This window comes from Centrocercus urophasianus, unplaced genomic scaffold (genome assembly GCF_019232065.1).
Source record: "Centrocercus urophasianus isolate 14NV4802_14NV808 unplaced genomic scaffold, USGS_Curo_1.0 seq_26, whole genome shotgun sequence".
Classification (NCBI taxonomy): Eukaryota; Metazoa; Chordata; class Aves; order Galliformes; family Phasianidae; genus Centrocercus; species Centrocercus urophasianus.
The window spans coordinates 3,040,732-3,047,237 of NW_024884822.1; the positions used below are offsets into that span (position 1 = coordinate 3,040,732).

At 39.1% G+C, this 6,506-nt stretch overlaps 1 protein-coding gene across 3 annotated transcripts in view; it reads right to left on the reverse strand.

Annotated features, from left to right (window-relative positions):
- TENM2 (teneurin transmembrane protein 2) overlaps positions 1 to 6,506 on the reverse strand; it is a 547,500-nt gene that overhangs the window by 264,545 nt on the left and 276,449 nt on the right. The gene's annotated exons all lie outside the window — the stretch shown is intronic.

A 6,506-nucleotide genomic window follows, 5' to 3' on the forward strand; every position in this document is an offset into this window, starting at 1 on the left:
GAAGAAAAGGAAACTAGTGGATTCTACAAAAGAAAGGCACACATTGTGTAAGATAACCAGATTTGCTGACAAGGCAGCTCAAAGACACAGAGAAGAAAAGTTGTGACTAATTTATTTATTGTAACCAGAAAATGATAAAGAGCACCTGTCTGCTCGATTTAGGGATTAGTGCCAAAAGCTCTAGCTTATCTGGTTCAGAAAATGCCTTACATCAGACACGGAAAACCTCTGTGCTGTGCCTCTATACAATTCTAACAACACTGACCATTGAACAGAAGGGGACTAAAAGATGGTAACTGACAACCATGTGAAATACCAAATTTGCCAACTGCTAGGGATTCCTGAAAACTAGGATTGTTCCTTGGATGCATCACAAAATCCTGGGCCAGGTCAGTGGTGAATTTTTAAGCCTTACATCCTGGAATGACTGAAGCATAGATCACTAGCCCACGAGAGGCTATGGAACTGGTGATAAAAAAAAAGGCAGAGAAAGATTGCTCTGGTCTCTTCTATTGCTTATACAGTGTATAAATAGATGCTGTGCAGTACGAAGTATCATCAGTCAGGCACAGAAATGTGAGTTTAAAAAAAAAAAAAAAAAAAAGGCTGATGAATAGCTGATACATTTAGAGATACAGGTTACCAACACCTCCAAATCTCTGCAATTAAAAAGCAGAGGAAGGAAGACAGTTGCCTACATGCTTGGTGTTCAGCTTACGGAATCAGGACAAAGTTTATATTTCAGCAAGTGATATGTTTAAATGAAAAAGGAAAACCAACAGCAGCAATAAGAAAAGCCACCAACAAAAACCCACATCACATTCATAAGAGGAGTAAAATTAACGTTACATTCAATTCTCAGGGTTCCTTCTTGATGCTTTTACTCTGCTTGGTGAAACCATGGCTATCATAAATGCCCAAAATCACATCACAGAACTAATCATGAAGACAGAAAACAAGCAAAACTTCAATATGCCTCCAACACACGACTCTTTCTTTACAGCAAGACTGTCATTCCCAAAAGTCCCCCAAGGTGATAATGTGACAGTAATCTAATTGAACCAAACTATTATCTTTCCCGAAGTGAAATGCCACTTTTCTTCTCTCTGTAATGTCCATTGCACACTACTTCGTTCTTAATGAGACTGATCCACATGTTTTTGCTCCACGTGTTTTTGTTCAGTTAATGGAAAATTGTGTAACACTATAAAAACCTTCCATTATTTGTTGTAGTCTGCTCTGCATTCTTCTCTTACAGCTCCTATAACTGCTTCTTTGAACCAAATGTCCTGCATCCAACTCGTTCAACTTCTGAACAGCCAGCCCTCCCATGAACTCAACCTTACTGACATACCACCAGCATGCAAATTGCTCTTCCTTCATTTCCTCCCTCCTTGTTGTATTCTACATGTATACAACACAAGACAAAAAACAATGCAGATCCAAGGACTCACCCAGGCAGTCTGCAGCAGAGCACTGATCGCTAACTGATGTATTAAAACTACCATTTAGGTTATTAGTTAACGACTAAACTTCCAAATATTTGATTTGCTGATTACTGACAAATCAACAAATACTCATTACCAAAAAGAAGCAAGTTTACATCTTTTACTTCTGCTGTTTTTTAAAATTTTCAGTTACTAATCAATGAACAAAATTGTGTGTATTAACTAATCAGAGTTGGGTGTTTATTTTTCAACAAAAATCAGGTATAAGAATAATATAAAAGTAACTACATTTATGAGAGATTTGTGTAAGTGTAGATGCACACTGTGAAAATATTCTGATGTTCATTGAAATTAGTAGCTTCTCTTCTAATATAAAATAGCTTAATGACTTTTTTGATTTCAGTGCAGACTCCTGTGGCTCAAACAAGTTGCTCTGGCAGCCAAGCATGAACAGGGTGTTGTTGGGTCTCAGACGAACCCTGTTTCCATGATCAGCCACCTCATGCCAGCAGAACAGAGGCACACAGAGGTGTGGCATGGAAGGGTCTTACACACATCACGAGTGAGCATGAGTCAGGCTGGAAAACAGCCACTGCTATCAGGCACCCTGCATGGATGCTAGCTGTTTGCAGCTAGCTTGCTCACGAATTACTGCTGAGAAGCCCTACTGCTTTCACTCATGCTCCCCCTTTTTTTTTTTTTTTTTTTTTTTCTAACATGTTTCGTGGCTCAGTAAGCAAAACATACAACAGGGCACAGGAGCTCAAACAATTGATTCCTAAACCTTTTGCAAGACACATGCATGAAAGCACATTATTTAGGTTATGGTGAACAAGTCCAACAATTTCTGATCAGTTTTACTTTGGTGAATCCCTACTTATACTCATTGATCACTGCTGAATGTCTCATGGCTATTCTTACTTCAGTTTGCTCTTCTGTCCATTTCCCATCCGATTTCTTATAAACATACTGGCACACTGCAGTCTAAACTACAGCATTTATCTTGGCCATTTTTTCATTTTCTTTTAGTAACCTACACCTCTGATAGGATTCACAAAAACAGTTTCCTTTTCCATATTCTGTGTCCTTGACAGAAAGAAGACATAATCTTTTCTCAAAAGGCTCAACATCATTATTCAAATACCACATCTTACCAAATACCCTTGTTTCAGACAGGGGAATTAAAATAAGGGCTGGAAGTTGAAGAAATTATTCTGGAGGGTGAAAATACGCATCATACGATGATTAAAACTCCTCACAACCTTGCTGCTTGAGGCTGCAGTAATCCTACAATAACTGTAACTAGCCATTTCAATTAACTGAAAACCAAAGAGAAACAATAAAACCATAAAACATGCTATGAAGAGCCATACAAAATTCGAGAGCCAAGAAAACCTTAACATAAGGGTGAAGAACAAATGATTCAGCCAGCTTTTCCGTTTAGACTTGCCGTGGATGTCATTTCTCTCTTTGATAACACATTCCACAGGTACATGTAGGCGTCCATTTCAGCAGTTTTGGATAGGACACACAAGCAGAGAAAGTACCAGCTGCATTTTTCTGTCTAACAAGAAATGGGCAATCTTTGTCAGAAGCTTGTTATCATCCAGTATATGAAGTAACATCCCCAGTAGAGAACTTAACGTGATGTGAATGAGGAAAATATTTCATTATAGGAAAGGAACGGTCCTGTGAAGCACAGCCCAACATTACTCTCCATTGCAAATTTCCACCAAAAATTCTGAGACAAAAACTGTTTCCTTGCTCGCAGCCTGCCAGGTTTGTAATGATATGAAACTGGTATCATATTGTGAGGAAACTCAACTTTTGTTACAAATAGCAATAGGGCTCCATAACAAGTCTGCCTGTAACATCCGCTAGCCTGAGCAAATGACTTACAATTTGCTCCTACAATTCAACAAACGCAGACGTTGAAATACTCCTATCTCATATGCAGTAGATTACTTAATGATGAAATAAGGTGGTTTACAAGATCATCTCTGGGAAATACTGGAAATCTGGAATACAGGTGTCACCTACACAGGTTGCTCCAAAAGTAATGCTTCCTATTTATTTCCATGGAAACACTACAACAGATAAAAGGAGCACAATAACACTGTTTGATAGGGTGAATTCTCAGCTACAAAACACTATTCTTCAACAGTCACCATCATTAGCTATGTATTTTCATAGAATCACAGAAACACCAAGGTGCTAGCAAAGACCTCCAAGGTCATCCAGTCCAACCGTCCACCTTCTGCCAGTATTTCCCACTAAACCACATCCCTCAGTACATCACCTAAACTTTTCTTGGACACCTGCAGGGTCAGTGACCCCATCACCTCCCTGGGCAGCCCATTCCAGCGCCTGACCAGTCTTTTCAGAGATGGATTTCCTAACATACAACCTGAACCTCCCGTGGTGTAACTTGAGGCCATTCCCTCTTGTCCTATTGCTAGTTACATGGGAGAAAAGGCCGACCCCCCCTCACCACAACCTCCCTTCAGGTAGTTACAGAGAGCAATAAGGTCTCCCCTGAGCCTCCTCTTCTACACACAAAACAATCTCAGCTCCCTCAGCCACTCCTCATAAGGCCTGTGCTCCTGACCCCTCACCAGCTTTGTTGCCCTTCTCTGGACAAGCTCCAGAGCCTCCATGTCTTTCTTGTAGTGAGAGGCCCCAAACTGAACGCAGCACTCAAGACACAGCTTTATCAGGACTGAGTACAGAGGGACAATCACTTCCCTGCTCCTGTTGCCTACACTATTTCTGACACAAGCCAGGATGCCATTGACCTTCCTGGCCATATTGCCAGCTCACGTTCAGCTGACCGTCAACCAATACCCCCAGGTCTGTTTCCTCTTTGCAGTCCAGCCATTCTATCCCAAGCCTGCAGCACTGCCTGGGGTTGATGACAAAGAGCCTGCACTCTGAGCTCTAACAGACTGCAGCAGTGGAGGTGCCCGCTGTCGCTGTTGCCACCACCGAAATATACCACCATCATCTCACTGTGCTCACATCCACTGTTAGGTCTCAGTAAACGTTCAGCAAAAACTAATGAATGTCATTGGGTGCCATTTTTTCCACATGGAGGAATTCAACTCAAGTTTGCTCCATGCGCACTTCCTGTCAGACGCCATTTTGCCAGACTGCCCGTCTGCTGTCATCTGACATACGGCAAAAATGTAATGCAACACAGGTGGGAAGGTTCAACCTCTGCTGCCATCCTACCAACATCCACCTCTGACATTAAAAGTCAATATAATAAAGTAGTAGGCATTACTTTTGGAATAGCCCTCTTACTTGAGCACAGAGGCTGTCTACACCTTTGTTTCTTGTGCCACTGGAACATCCTGCAGTGATACAGTGAACTGGATTCTGAATTCTGGATTCTGCAACACTGAAAATGATATCAAAAAGCCTAGCAGAGTAAGTGTGTACACTCATGTCAAAAGATTATGATTTCAGGAAACAAATTTTCAGGGCTTATTCAATTAATTATCTTTCTCCTACGGCACAGAGTTACACAGAGTTATATAAAATTGTAGAACAATTTTGGTTAGAAAGGACCTCTTCTCAAGTTAATTCTATCCAACCCATGAACTACATTATTAAATAACGTTAGGCTCATTTTCACTCTTGTTAGAAAAAAACACATTTTGTAGACTTAGACATCATTCTTGGTACTTGAAATAGGTGCAGGAACAGAAAGACACAAGCTACCTTTGCTACTGACTACATCAGGGATCTACACTTGCTTTCAAAAGTATATCAGATCCTCTTATCCATGCAGACAATATGAAGTCTTCTGGTCTCTCTATATATACACTGTTTTGACAAATTATATAATGCACTTTCACACGATTAATGGAGATTATTTCTAGAAGTTCTTAAAAAAAATTATTAACTGAAACCTTTGTGAAATAGCTGACAGCAAGACAGTATTCATGCAATTCCAGCGTCATAGCTTCAGGAATCAGAATAAATGTTTCTCTTTGTCAGACCTGGCACATTCATAACTTATTTGTAAATTGGGAAGACTGCTTCAAAGCGCTCCCATTCAATGACGAAATCACATTCTCCTGCTAACCCCAAGCATGTCGTATATCTCTGTCAGAACAAAGCCCTCAACGAACAATAAAGCAAAACATCACCACTCTTCTTTAGCGAGAAATCGCTACCATTCCTGTATTGCTGACCTTCCAACACATATGAAAGAATTAGTTGACACTTCAATATAATAATGTAACTTGAATGTGGATTTAAAAACAAAGACCTGCCTCCCTGTTATTCTAATGTTTGTAGGAATTCTTGCATGTGAAATTATGTTGTCTTCTTTTTTTTTTTTTGCTGTATAGTTGCAAATATTGCATTTTTTCAAGATGACTACTGAATAACAAGTTAAATTTACAAGAAGTACAAAGATCTCCATGAGTTCAGATTTATTTTTCCTTAGAAAAAAAAATATATGAAATAGTAATAACATAATTTATTGCATTAATTTAATGAAATATATGCCACTTACAGCAACACAGATCACTAGGTGCACTGCTGCACAACATACTCTCTCCTATTACCTGCAAAGTAAAATTTATACCATATCTAGAAAGAAATTAAAAGTGGGACTGAATTATCCTGCCAAGCCTTGAAATCCAAGGGTTACAGATGTTTAAGAATAGACAAATTCAGAACAATATTAAAATTGCATTAATACAGCATGCATTTAATCTAAATGTGCAATTTATGGCAACTGATGCAACATGTTAGGAGTATTTTAAATGGCAACATCCTAGAAAAAAAATCAAAACAAGGCCTGAGATATGTAAAAGAACAAAATATGCTATACAACATCACCAATATCATTGAGAGTAAGAGCTGCTCAGTGCTACATAAGAAATATCACCTGGGGATTAATCAACAATTTTAAGTAGAAGAAATGAGAGTGAGCTAAATTGCTCTTGAGACAAAGACTGTAGATTGAAACTCTAAAAGTAACTATAAATAGCAGCACATTACACACAAACACAAAAACTCTTTTATTAATAGTCCTCTTTTATT